We start from the raw sequence: 14,827 nt of genomic DNA on the forward strand, positions 1-14,827 counted from the left end.
AGCCAGAAAATATTTTTTATTTTTAACCAAAATATGATACCAACCTCTTTTAAACCGGGTTTATCTCACAGGAAACTCAGAAATGGTCAAGCTGGACCTTCCCTTGCAGTACTTCTGCACCAAGCGGTGCCCATACTGAATTTGTACAATCACAAACCAGTATGCACAGTTCTGAGTGCTGTGCAGCTCCTAAAGGAGAATTATCAACCTCAGAATTAGCAAAGCCTAAGCAAGAATTATGTCGTTAGTAACACCACGATTTGTGGCTAAAATAGGAGCTGGAAGTCGTTCCTCCTCATCCCTGTTTTTTCCACAGCCTAAGGACACCTTGCAGTAACAGCAAGGGTGAAAAGCCAGAGGTCAGCTAAGGGACTAAGCCTGTCTATCAAAATAAAAACCAATCTTTATTAATATAGAAATATCTACTTTTCTAGCCCTCTTGGTAAACCTAATTTTTAACTCAGACTGAAAGCCACATGCTGGAAAAGTCCTTGGAAAGGAGATAACAGCAGCCACCTGTGTGCTCTAGGGGGGCGGGGATGCCGCTGGTCCGCCTCGAGAATGTTGATTTACCTGCTTGAAAGACAAAATCTCGGACAGTGAGAAAGTAGGAAAGCAGAACTTCTTTTGGGGAAGTCTAGGTACTTTATTCAAATGCAAATTGTAAAGCTGAGGCTAGTCTCCGGCCTCCTGTCGGGGAGCTGGCTCAGAGAGTAGCTTTTTCGGAGCCTGAGTCCTCAAGCCGGCTTTTAAGCAAAAGAGGAATTTTAGTCCTCAAGGTGATACTTTAGAAGATTTAGAATCTGTGTTCATCTAACAAATTAATTTATCTGGCAGCCACTGCGCTCTATCTTCATCTCGTGAAAAAACACAAACTGAGTCCCTACCCCAAATTAGAACTGGATCTGGACCCTTCTATTCATTAGTCAGGGGGTCCTTCCATTTTACTAATGTATTAAGTGAACAATTGCTCTTTAATAGCTTTTTCTACTAGCTGTAAGGCCAGCAATCCTTCTGAGGTTAGGGATCTAGGGGAAGTGGGGGATGTGCTCTGAATTAACTTTGCTAGGTAATTTAGAATATAGGAATCTCTAACATTGGACTGAATATTAGACCAGTCTGAGATTGAGTTAGAATGGCTGGTCACACTGAAGAAAGGAGAAAAATCATTATGACTCTATTAAATGACTAATTTTACTAAGTCTGAATATACAGTCTCTGATGTACTATTGCCATAAAGTTAAAAGGCTAGAAGCTAGTCTAAACTGGAAAAATGACAAGTAAGGATGGATCTAAAACATGAATTTAATTTAGTTTTTTAGTCAATTTAATTAGGACATGAGTCAACTTACCTACCAGCTCGTCACACGAATTTACTAATATGCTTCTGCAGCGTTCTGTGGAGAAAACCTGTTTTTCCCTTGTCTAATAAGGTAGTTGTTTTAGGATTAATCTATAAGCCAATAAGTAGATCCCTTTAAGATACTATAAAGCATTTATTAAACTCTTTGACATTAAAATATTAGATTTTGAAAACAAAGGTAAGACTTAAATAGTGTGCATGGGAATGCACTAAATAGTATGCACGGAGATACAATTTCTCTCTTTTTTGTCTTTTAAGAAGTTAAAGTTTTAAAATTTTACAATACCTAAACCTTTGAATTAATAACTAGTTGACAAAACATTTTAAATACTTGGCTGTAAAGGGGCAGTGACTAATTGCACTTTTAATCAATTTTCTTAAGGAGCAGTTGTAACTAGAAGGCTTGCAAAGTTATTAAGAGTTACATGTGCATAATTTATTTATTTATTAACTAGAAATATGCATAAGCAATTGTAAATTTGAGAATTAATAGTATCTGAGGGATGAACAATTTAAGCAATTGCGAGCTCAGAGATATGGCATTGACTATTAATAGACAAATTAAGGTTTGATTGTTCAGCATTTTAAAACACCATCTACAGCACACAACTAGATCATCTGTGCTGGAACAGGGGAAACTGTGTCTTAAGACTCCGCCCCACAGAAGCTAGTTGGGCCCACGTGGGCCAACGATTGGCTGGGAGGATGAGAAAAATGACTTTACAATAATGTTTTCTTTTTGGCCAAAGAATTGTTTTGGGCACAACCAATTTTTAATTACCAATTAATAACAATTATAAAAGCTTTATTTTTTGTAGAAACTTTTGTAGTCAACTAAAACCCTAAGTAATAAAAGGATATTGTCTCTGAATCTTTTGGGTGAGAGCAAGGATTTAAGGTAAACTTTAAGAAGCATTAGTTAATAAAATACCTTTTACTTAGGAAACAATATACACTGAAAGATTAAAACTCTTGGCTTCTTGTATAGAAGCAGAAACAATAAAATTTTTTCTTACATAATGTAAAGTTACATTAGCCATACCTAGAGGCAAAATTTTCTAGTGATTACAGTTCGCTAGAAGCAAAACTCTTTGAATTTAAGCATTATTTTAAACATCTGAATAGATCTGCAACACTGTTAAAAAGAATTTCTCTTGAACACAGGGAAAAATCTTTCTCAGGCACTGTTTGTAAAACAAAAGAAAGGCCACAAGCTGCTCTGGGGCTGCCCAGAGCCCTGCATTGACTCAAACGTAAAATACTTTTTAATCTGAGCATCTTGGCCCTCCTGTAATAAGGACCGATTCTAGAGAAACAATATAACTGTCTACGCCTCCAAATTTTGATACTCTTTCTTAAGATGACTTACAGTTAAAACGTTCTTCACAACTTTAGTGTTGTGAAAAAATTGCCCGTACTGCAGTTTCCTGCCAGGCAGCAACTATAACCAAACTGTTTGTCTAATCTATTTACAAAGACAAACATAACTAGATAACTCTGTCACAGTTTTGTATGAAGTGAGCTGTATGAGCGCTCTCATAAGATGATTACTCTTGTAATTATCTTAATTACAGTATACAGGTGAATTAAAGATCTTAAATTTGAAGTCAAACTGCAAGCTGCAGTCAATGGAACAATGGCAGTTTTAACCATAATTTTTAAGTTTTTTGTGCAAGGTTAGGATAATACCTGTAACCTTGGGAAAGCAAAACCCAAGTTTAAAACAATTTATTATCTTTAAAATCAATATTAGAAGCATTACTATCATATTACGAAGTTTGGATGTCAATTAATACCTATGAATACCTATTAAAGCAAGCTTTAATGCTTTAATAAAGAGACATTGCTTTAAATCTTATTTTAAATTTTACTATTTAGGATACGAACCACATTAATTATTACCTAAACTAGAAATATCTTTAGAGACCCAGCCTCTTGGGCTGCCTTATGCCATGTGTCGGAAGGACTCTAAACTTGAGTTATCAAATTTAACACTAACCATCTGTAGCAATGTAACAATTATTAATCTTAACCAACAACTTATGAGCTGATTGTGAAAACACTCAGAGCACATTATCAATAAAAAAGAACCAAATAAAGCAGTTACATCTAGACCAATCAGAGAATAATAATTTTTGTAGCTACAATCATAGAATAAAAAACACTTTACCATTGTCAAACACATTAATCATAAACCATTTATTAGCTTTTTTACTCCGAAACTTAGAGGCTGTGCACTCGCCCTTATTTCCTAAAACGAACAGTTTTTCCAGCAGGGGCCCTCCCGCCACGTGTCTGATTCCTGGCTGAAACACGTGGCAGCTCTCGGCTTTGCAGATAAAGTTTTTTATACCATCTTTATTATCCAACACAAAACATAGAACATTCATTCATACAGACTGGACACGAACATACATGAATTGAACACGAGAACAGATTGGTGCACCGGACATTAGACAAGACACAAAAGGGAACAGAGTACTCCTGCTATAAGGCCCAGAGAGATATTTCTCTCTGCTTTTTGGGACATTTTCCTCCCTTATGATGCATTTTTTATTAACTGGGGCAATCCGCCTATTCCTTTTAATAAACCCTTTCTTTTCTCACACCTCATGTAGCTTCGGAGAGCTACGGCCTACCGCCTATTACCCAGCTCCTCACTGCTGAACCTAAGTGAACCAGCGCTCGGGTTTAACGCTGTCTCAGCTTAGCCCATACCTTCTCCGGTATGAATTTCCCTTATCCTTTATTTTATGGAGCTCCGAACCAGCAGCGTCTCTTCCAAAAATCCTTTGCCGTTTCTCAGTCCCGCGTTGGTTCGCCAATTGTTGTGTCCGGCCAGCAGACCACAACCTGGGTTCTAGCCTGGAAAGGCATTTTGGAAACCTGGAAGAGAAGAGGGGCTAGGTGGCGAGAGAAAAGAATGTAGCCAAGACAGTTACTCTGATCAAGGCTCAAATTTTATTGTTGCGACACTAGTTATGAAGGAAGGGGGAGGGGACCCGATTCCCGCCGAATAATCTCTGGTCCAGTAGAAAGGTGCACGTGTGTGGCTCCTCAGGTTCCAGCAGTGGGCGTGGCAGAACGAATGAGCAGGAAGCTCCACCCCGAGCAAGCAGGTTTCAGGCTGGGGGAGGGGAGACTACAAAAGTAATCATGCTTTTAAAAATCTGGGAAATGTTTCCAAGCATGTCAAGCCTGAGCCTGTAGCAATCCCTTCTTTGACATCACACAGCTATAGATGTTCCAGCATGTCTACCTCAGTTCTGATCAGCAAGAGAGATGTGGACCATGGATACCACATGCTGCAGAAATGTGCATTCCAGATGCTGGTGAGCCTTTCTCATGATATACCCTTCAAGTACAGATTGAACCATGTAAAGATGGTAAGAATCCAAATGAGACAGTATTTTTATTTATACCATGACAAGAAGGAAAGTCTATTAGCTCAGTATGATAAAAATCAGATGTGATCTTTATTCACAGAGTTTCCATTGACATCCGTGACCAAGAATGGTCACAGACTTGCACTGTTGCAACGAAGACCTGACGAGACGACTATTCACCAAGCATCTCATTCTGTGCCTCTCCCAGGAGTTTCTTTTGCACACTAGAGGAGCAAGTGTGCAATTGCTACAAGCTCAGGACTAATGCAGGTTCAGGACCCATGTCACTGGTGTTTAGGTTTAGGGTGAGAATCTGCTGAAATCTATTCCCATGACCTGTAAAAAATCCAAAAGTAACCCTCATCAGTCCATTCCCAGACTGTCTGCAAGAGCTGGGCACGTGGTCATCCTACTGTGATGACAGATAAGAACACTTGGTCTACCAACATCTTTTCGTCTTACGTAGAACTGTATACATTAATAACTGAAATTTCCCTTTAAACCAAAAAAAAAAAAAAAACTATTTTCTTTATAGTTGACTAATCTATTTGTCCATGACTCCCTCCATGACTTTGGTTATTTATTTGCATCTCTTTTCAGCCTTGAACTCGATCTAAGTGCTGTGGATCCTTCAAATCCTTTCTTTTGCCTCTAAGATTCACTGTGCACTTTTCAGGTCTCTGAGTCTCTAGAAGCAGAGTAGATTCTGGGAGATCCCAGTGCCTGTACAGGGAAGGGCGAACAGTACACAGCGATGCCTGTGTACTGCATGAGGAGGGAGGCCACTGAACAAGAAGCAGTTTTTCACGTACTTCCTGGTGACGAGTAAAGACAAAGTTCAGCGATCACGATCACAAGTGGAATTACCACTTTGAACCCCCAATACCATCTCCCCAAAATGGGGAAAAATCATTTAACCTGAAGGGAAGTAGTTACATGAGGAATAAAGACTTGGGAGATAGCAGCCTTTTAAGAAGACCTGGACTCCAGGGAGCTCCCAGAGACTGAACCACCAACTAGGAGCATACAGGGGCCAGTCTGAGACTCCTGGCACTTATATAGCAGAGGTCTGCTGGTGTGGCCTCAGTGGGGGAAGATGCACTTAGTCCTGGAAAGACTTGAGGCCCCAGGGAAGTGGAAAGGTCTGGAGGGAACCCCTATCAGAGGCGGGGGGTGGGGGGGGGGCAATGGGATGAGGAATTGTGGGAAGGGGGACAACAGACTGGAATGTAAATAAATAATTAAAAAGACAAAAAAAAATGATGTTTCTCATACATGGCCACAAGGTGGCATGAGGAGTCCATTTAGCTTGGTTGTCCTGTACCCAGTAGGAGCTAATGGGGAATAATGGGCAAGCTGCCCCGGGAAGGGGTTGGGGGGCAGAGAACAGGACAGCATGGCTGAGGAGTAGGGCAAGAAGTAGGGGTGTTTGCAAGTTGGGAAGTCCGGGGATGGCTTTCCTTACAGACTTTAGTCCCCTCTCTCTTCCAAATGCTCCCCTTCTTGTCTCTCATCTCTCTTACTCTACACCAACCCTGCTTTCTCTTTCAGTTGCCTCAGAGACCGGGTTTCTCTTTAGAAAAATCACCACCCCACCTCGGTACCTATTTTCTCAGCCATGAAATGTTTACTAAGAGTCCATGTCTAGTGTAGAATGCAACCACCAAGTCCTAAAGTCTATGCTCAGCGATCCATCCAGTCTAATTGCCACTGCTGAGCACAGTACATCCAATTCTTCCCTTATTCAGCTGGAGAATATGGAAACGTGGAATGATATCAAAAGAATATTCCACCAGCTTCAGCTGCTTGGAAGAACATGCCTGTCAGTGCTTCAACATTTTCCATCTGGCCTGTCAACACAGGCTGCCAGAGCTGGCCAGTGTTGGTGGAAAGCAACCTGGAAAACCCCCTGCAGGGTACCGCTTTGCCCTTTCCCAGAGAAAGGCCTGGGCATGAAAGGAGAGGCTTGCTGTGACTACCTACCGGGAGAGCTACATTCTTTGGAGACATTGTTTTTTCTACTGGTTTACAGATCTGAGATTCAGCAGTCCAAAAAGGCACTTAGAAAACTTTATTTTCCTAGTAAACATTATCCGCCCCTAGGACAAGTTCTTCTCTGTCAGGCTGCCATTACTCAGCCACGTTCTTCTAGAGCTACCTCATGGGCATCTGAAAAAGCTTCCTGATACACTAATAAGCTTCTCTCTCGACTCAAAGTTGCTTTCTTGTTCCTAATGGGGGCTGAGCCTACAGATCTTCTCTCTACAGAGCTGCTGTTCTCTATGGAGATGAGTCAGTAGCCCCATGACTGAGCTTGCAAGTCCTTCCACACCCAAGGAAGAGGAGATGATGTTCCCCCTGATAGTTTAAAGAGACTATGGATTGCTTTTAGAAGAGGCCTTGACAGGAAGCAGAAATAGAAACGATTGTAAGTATTCAGCAGAGGTAGTGGCTCCATTTCAAGGAGAGGAGCCTTGGTCCTAGAGTTCTGAGGAGAGCACTGATAAAACCAAGCTTCATTGAGTCTTTAGTAAGTGCTATGCATGGTGCTTAGTCTTTCCAGTGGCTCCATGAGTTGTCTTATGTTACCTGCACTTTATGGCTAAAACAAACATGGCACACACAAGTTGTCTAAAATTATATAGCTTTTCAGTGGCTGAGGGAGGATTTGTAAAAAGTAAGACCAGTTGACAGGACCCAAGTCATTCTCTCAAGTATAACATAATATGTGTTCTGAATATGTGTTCATAATATGTGCTCTAAACAAAAGCAATTGTTCTGAAAAAAAAAATGAGACCAGCTCATTTCTTTAGCACTTCATCTTTGGGGGCTGTCCATTTGAAAATTTTATGGATTTGTGATACTATTCTAAATCGGAAAGGAAAAACCAAGTAGAGTGAGCAACAAAATAGACCCAAATCAAGGCTTTAAAGCAGTGGTCCTCAATCTTTGGGTTGTGACCCCCAAAGACCATCCGAAAGCTCGGATATTATATATTATGCATAACAGTACTATATTACAGGTATTAAGTAGCAACAAAATAATCTTATGGTTGGGAGTATCTTAGTTAGGGTTTCTATTGGTGTAAAGAGAATATGCCCAAAGCAGCTCTTATGAAGGCAAACATTTAATGGGGGCTGGCTTACAGTTTCAGAGGTTTAGTTCACTATCATGGTATAAAGCAGGGCAGCCTCCAGACAGACATGGCGCTGGAGAAAGAGCTGAGAGTTCTACATTTTGTTCCACAGGCAGTAGAAGGGGACTGTGTGACACACTGGGTGTAGTTTGGGCATAGGAGACCTCAAGTCCACCTTTATAGTGACAAACTTCCTCCAACAAGGCCACATTTCCTACTAGTGCTACTCCCTATGGGCTAAGTATTCAAACACATGAATCTATGGATGTCCTTCCTATGCAAACCACCACTGGGGGTGGGGGGGGGAAGTGTGAGGTCATCACCACAACATGAGAAACTGCATTAAAGAGTCCACCGTTCTGAAGGTTGAGAACCACTGCTCTTAAGCCATTGCTGGCCCTCCGTGCTGATACATGGCCTGTTACTACTTGCCTATTCTGCATATTTGGTGTTACCACCACACACACCTTATCCACTGCGACTGCAAGCACAGTTTCCTAAGACAAATGATCCAAAATGGCTGTCATTGACATCTACATCCAGAGTAGGAATGAGACAGGAAAGAACAGAAAGCCTGTCTTAATAGACAGCTCCTTACGTGACAAAGAGACATCTATAAGAATGTACAAGGATTTGGTCTTAATTTCAAAAATCACATCAAACTTTATTTGACTCTTATTTGGGATGAAAAGAGACATGGAGTTAGGTTCAAATTAGGTAATGCTTTTTGAAAATCAAAATTGTAATATTTTTTATTTTGAAAAGATGGCAAGGCTTCTGAAGAGAAGATCCTGAATGCCAAACCGATGGCCATGTGGTGAAGGTACTTTCTGAACTCAGAGCTCCATCCTATAGGCTTGGGGCAGGAAGGGCCCTGCAGAGTAGCCACGATCCAGAGGCAGGGACAACAGCTATCAGTGTTTCTTCTGGTAGAATTTCAAAGTAGCTTGTTTTATCATGACAGGAAAATAGAAGTATTGATTATGACTCATAATATTAGGAAATGCTGGCATAAAAACTGTTGTTGTTTTTCTCACGACTCAGCCTAAGACTGTCTTGCGAATACCCAGTGAATTTTTAAGTTACGAACTAGGGTTCCTCAAGATGACTCCATAGATGAAGGAATGAAGGAGCTAGCTATTTAAGCCCAATCACCGGGGTTCAATCTCTGGGACTCACATGGTGGAACAGGAGAACTTAGTCCTACAGGTTCTGACCTTTATTGTGCACACATATGTGTGTGAGCACATGCCCTCAGAGAGAGAGAGAGAGAGAGAGAGAGAGAGAGAGAGAGAGAGAGAGAGAGAGAGAGAGAGAGAGAGAAAGTACATGAAAAATTAAGATTATAAACTACTGTAAGACCTGTGCTACAAACCCACGATAACTTTCCCTTTGTTACATTAAAAACATCACCCCCACCTTCTACAGAACGGATGGTTTTAGTACTTTATCTGCCACAAAATACTGCACCTAGCATTTTGTTTTATTTTGAATATTAAATTTGATATATACTCTGGTTTGGGAATTAAGCACTTCTTGACTAGTTCCATTAATTGTGTTAAAATCTGTTTTCTCCTGCTTTTTTTCCCCCACCATAATTTCCGCTAGTTAAAAAAAAATAGCAGCAGTTAAATGATGTCATTCCTGGAAGCTTACAAGTAAGATGAAAATTAGAAGGGAAACTTCCTCTAAATGTGTCTGGTCTTCTATGATGGGAGAAAACTTTTCTATCAAGGTCAATATTAAGCATGAAATACACAGAATTCTTTTATATCTGGAGAAGACATCCAAGTCAACAAACAGCAAGACCCTGGAGTTCGTCCACTCTTGCCCTGGTGCTAGAAAACTCAGTAGGGAAGGTAAGAGAAAGACGGGGGACATGGTTAGAGTTTATGTCTCCAATGCCTCCCCTACCCCTTATGAGTGGACAGTAAGGTCCTAGGACAGCAGTGGGCTCTGAGAGCACAGTGACTTATACTGGAGTTCACAGGTGACTGGAATAGTTAGTGATAGAAACTAAGGAGAAGAATGAGTTAGAATAAATAAATGACAGAAGGAAAACCCTTCAACTAAGTGCCTTCCTCGGCCTTTTCCTCTCTCCCCTGTGCTTTGCTTGCTGGATGCATGTGATTAGCAGCTTTGTAGCCCCCATATGTTCCCTGCACAATGCTCTGCATTGCTGCAAACAGAGACAGTACGCCTTGGACAACTTAAGCTCTGTGTACCCTTCCTGTGGGAGTAAGGATAGCTCCTTCCCCTTGGGTTGCTTAGAGTATTTACATGAGATCATGTATGGAAAGTAGTACTTCCATGCCAGCCAGCAGCTGCCCTGACAGATGTTAGTGAGACTTAAAGAACGAGGTCGCTGGGAGGGTGATGCTGCAGATGAAGAGACTCCTGGGTTTGGCTGGACAGCAGCGAGATGCCAAGCTTATCTATCATCTGTCAGAAACAAAGGCGTCACAAAGGCAACAGTAAATCACTTAGTGATGCACAAGACACTTTGATGTGCTAAGCAGGTGACATAAACTATCCCTAAGCCTTATACATGCTCAAAGATTTCATCTCCAGTTCTGCAGTTACAGAAATGAAGATTCAACATGAGTCAGAAAACCAACAAACAAAACCCAACTATGGGGCAGGAATTATGAGGTAGTTCCTCTCATTCTTGTTAAACACGGGATCTTACTCCCAGCTCTCATTATTTTCTCCTTCAGTGAGGTAACTCGCTGGCTTTACTTCTTCCCCTTTTCCTCTATTAATTTGCGTGGTGAGCACATGTACGCATGTGCCTGGATTGGGGCACTGAGACTGGCAGTGGGAGTCTCCATCTTTGTTCTTTGAGGCAGGGTCTCTCAGCTGAGCACAGAGCTAGAAGGTAGAACTCATCTAGTCTAGCTCGCCCCATGCATCCCGTCTGTCGTTTGTCTTTTGAGTGCTGGAATTATGGGCAGCCTACCTTGATCACTGGGCACTTCCAGGGATTGTAGGGATCAAATTGTTGAGTCGTCCTTCTTGGTCAACAAGTACTTAATCCACTGAACCCCTAGAACTTTTCTTACGTCAATAAGTACTCTGTTCCATCATCCGTGACCTCTCCGGGATCTGGCCACACTCTCCCGGTGGCTGTCAAATAGTCTTCATTATGACCATACCAACCTGTGGGAAAACTCTAAGGCCTTGGATTTTCAGATGGTAGTCAGCAGTCAGATACAAAGCTACTGACTGGTGTCTATTCAATGCTAACATCGCTGAATAATGCTGTAATGGTTTTTGTGACAGAAGCCTTGGGGTCCAAGCAAACTGAAGCAACTGCAAAGCATTAAGTCACACAAATAAACTGCATCTTTACAATGGCCAGCAGGAAGGCTCATGCTAATTGGGCTGTTAAAATTCGGAGCAGTCACAAGAGTATACTTAATCTGCAAATTAATACAATGAAGTCATTACTTTCTTCACAAAGCATCCTAAGATTCCACTGAAGTAGCCAAGCCACTTATGACATTAAGAAAGAACATATGAATTACAAGGACTAGAGAGTTTGTATTCCTGTGATGGGGGGATTTTATTCATCTAAGCATAAAATAAGATAAGAATAAAGTCCCTATTAAAATTAGGATTTCTAAATCTTGCTTATGGAAACTGCATGACTAATTAACTCCTTTTCTCTGATCCAGGAGGCATGGTCTCTTAGCACCCGTGAAATGGCAGCAGGAAGAATTGTTAATTTACACATAGGGTCTAGACCTGCTATAGTTCTTGATGTTTTCTACACTTGAGTAGTTATCCAAGTGGGCCTAGGTATGCACAGATTTCTTTATTGGAACCAGAACCTCCCCCCTCTCCCTCTCCTTCTCTTTCCTCCTGTCCCTTTTCAGGACTTAGGATTGAATGCTGGCCTTGTGAATGTCAGCCACATGTTCTACTTCAGAACTGAATCTCCATTCATCACTTTACTTTTTAAAATTTTAAAACAGGCTCTAAGCTGCCCAAATGGCCTTAAGCTCACTATATAGTCCAGGCTGGTCTTGAACTTGTAGCCTTCCTCCCTTAACTTCATGAGTAGCTTTGATGGTTCTCCATTTTTTTCCCTGAACTCTCATTCTTGTAGCTTCTCTGTGGTCCCTCTTAGTGTTACCAATCTCCTTTTTCTTTCTGTTTTTACAGTAGTCTTCAATGCTCCTACTTAAATATTTCTAACGTAAATAGTATAGACGAGTCTCCCGGTAGACTCTTGCTTTGGCTCCCCCAAGAAGGTTGTGTTGTCAGCATAAGTTTAATAGGGTGATATTAAAGTTCTCACAAATCTTCTTCGTACATAATTCTTTCACCTTAACTCCCAGTAGCCCTAAGCAGCATACTGAACTTCAACCTTAGAGAACTCTGCACTCTTCAGATTCTCAAAGCCTGTCTGTATTCACGTCTTTATCTTTACGTATGCTGAAACACCAACACCTCCCCACTGTATTCTTAGTAGATCTGCTCCATCATTGAGAACTTACCAGAAATTCTCTTCTTTAAAAACTGAGCCTGACAACTCAACTCTCCCTGACTCAGAGAAGCATTCTTGCTTCTATTGCTCCCTGAGCATCTTTCTATCAGCTGCAGTTGTGATATTGATTTCTTTGCCCATCTTTCTTTTCTGCCAAGTGTGAAGATCATGTCTTCACATGCCTTGGATCTTCTGTGTCTCGCAGTGCCCCAGAATGCCTGAGTGAGATAGAAGTTAAGATCTTTCTTAAGTCTGAAGCCATGAGGCTCTTGGTGAATTTTCTGCCTGAATGCACAGATTGTAGGTTGGTTTTTCCCTATCTGTTGTTTATTATAATCACCAACCCCTCTACACACAAGATCATTATAAAATATCAATGAATTAGCCATTCAATAATTCCTCGGGTTCTGTTGACACAGCTGGCCTGGGCTGATGTTATTAACTTTGCGCCAGTTGGTTTGAAAACAGTTAAAACAGCGATTGCAACAACTTTGCATGAATGGGTCCAAGTTTAATAGTGAAAACAGGACCTTCCCGAGTTACACTTGAGGGAAACCTGAGACTGCGTCTGGGAAAGATATCGACAAAAACACCCCGATTCTGCTTCCAGTTTGCTCCAGAGAAATGTTTCCTGTCAGAAAGAGGGAGCACCTTGGCGGCTCCCTAATGGCCCTGAACACAGCTCTCTTCCACCGGACGGTGGACCCAGTGTTCTTACAGAGACACTCTAAGAGAGTAGGAGTCTGTCTTCTCTGAGGCAGGATGGCTAAGGAGGAAAGAGAAGAACTCAAAACTGGAGAAAGTCAGAGCTTTGGGTCCCAGAGGAACAACACATGCCACCTTTCCCCACCTCTCTCTCCTGCTTCTCTTTTCATGGCCTCTCAGTTTCAGTTCGTTGGCAGCTCTTGGAACCAGGACCAAGTGGAAAGGTGTGACTGGGTAAAGAACCATGCAAAGGGACTGTTTGAGCTCACTGGTTTTACCTAAGCGTCAACTTCACTCGCCTCCAAACTCCAGATCATTACAGATAACATCCCACAGGCACACACTGCATGGTACCCTCCAAGCCTGGCACCAGCAGGAACCTGGGATTATCTTGTGTCACCTCATCAAAGAGCAAAGGAAAGAGGCTGGCATCAGGCACTCAACAGAGGGAAATCCAACCAGGGCTCCTACCTGAGACCAAAGGCCTTTTTTCCAGAGCAGAGGTGGACATGGGGACAGACGCGCTCTTTGAGGAGGCTTTGAAGCCACCCTTTAGTAAACATGTTTTTTGTCCAAGCTCTTAGCACACAAACTATGCTGCCACCCACAATGCTCCCTCTACCACCCAGTAGAAAACCCCCAGGTGGGTGACTTTCCCTCATACCAAACATGTGGAGGAGGCCCATGGGGATGCCCATAACCACCCAGAACTGGGCTCTGGGGACCACATGGCTGGTTTCCCATCACCACAGAGCTGCTATGCTAAAGGGGTCTGCACTGAGTTTGAACTGGCATATTTGAAAAGTCTCTTTTTTCCTCTTCAAATAAAATATTTATGGCAGGAAATCAGGTTAGACATTCCTGAAACTAGCAAGGGTTTAAGAACACACTGTCCTACCTTCTCCTGACATGTAACAGCAGTTTAAGTTTTGAAGGAAGACCCTTTACATTTAACCTGAGCCCTTGGAGGAATGCAAACACCGCCTTTGGAGCCAGGCCTGTGGTAAAAGATTACCATATGTGAACCACATAAGGAAATTCCTCCTGGAAGCCAGAATTTATACTGCCCAGTGAGCTATGAATAGAAAGTTTGTGTCTGGTGATGAATATGGATAAAATACATCACTCATAGTCCAGGGCATGGCAAGCCAAATTGAAAACACATATTTTGGATCAGAGAATATTTTCAAAAATATATTTCAAAGAAAATAAACAGATCGCGTGTTCATTGCTTGAGGTTCTCGGCAGGAGAGAGATATTAGTAGTCTTTCTTTACAAATAATTTCTTCTCCCCTGTACTTCTCAGGCCAGAGGCAGACCCTCTGGGAAAGAGCAGGCGTCCCCCAGAGTGCAGCCTGAGTGGTTTTACTGGCAGGCATCATACCCTCTTCCTGTGAAAGACAAGGAGTTGAGTCTTTGAGTATGTGCAGAGAGGACCACGTGGCTTGGGCAGATATGTCCTATTAGGCGTGCTTTCCCATCAACCCAGAAAGATTCTGCAGGCTTCTGCATTCTTATGCTCTTGGTCTTTTCCCTTGCTAGATAATTCACAAACATCACAATTACATCTGTGTTACCAATTATCAGGATGAAAAGTGAAAATGCTTCATTCAGAGGTCTGGCCTGCCACCAAAACATAAAGAATTACATAGAAGACGTGAGTTCGAATACACTGTGTTTTGACAGTTAACATGCAATTATAATTCCTCCCTCTTCCTTCATGAACTCAATTCTCCATTGTTATC

General features: G+C 41.8%; 1 long non-coding RNA gene across 1 annotated transcript in view; it reads right to left on the reverse strand.

Moving 5' to 3' along the window:
* Positions 1-4,754: 4,754 nt before the first annotated feature.
* Positions 4,755-14,827, reverse strand: part of Gm15270 (predicted gene 15270) — a 264,116-nt gene continuing 254,043 nt past the window's right edge. The window contains exon 5 of the long non-coding RNA NR_163910.1: positions 4,755-5,085. This is a non-coding gene — a long non-coding RNA (predicted gene 15270). The remainder of the gene's footprint in view (positions 5,086-14,827) is intronic.

This window comes from Mus musculus, chromosome 10, assembly GCF_000001635.26.
Source record: "Mus musculus strain C57BL/6J chromosome 10, GRCm38.p6 C57BL/6J".
Taxonomy (NCBI): Eukaryota; Metazoa; Chordata; class Mammalia; order Rodentia; family Muridae; genus Mus; species Mus musculus.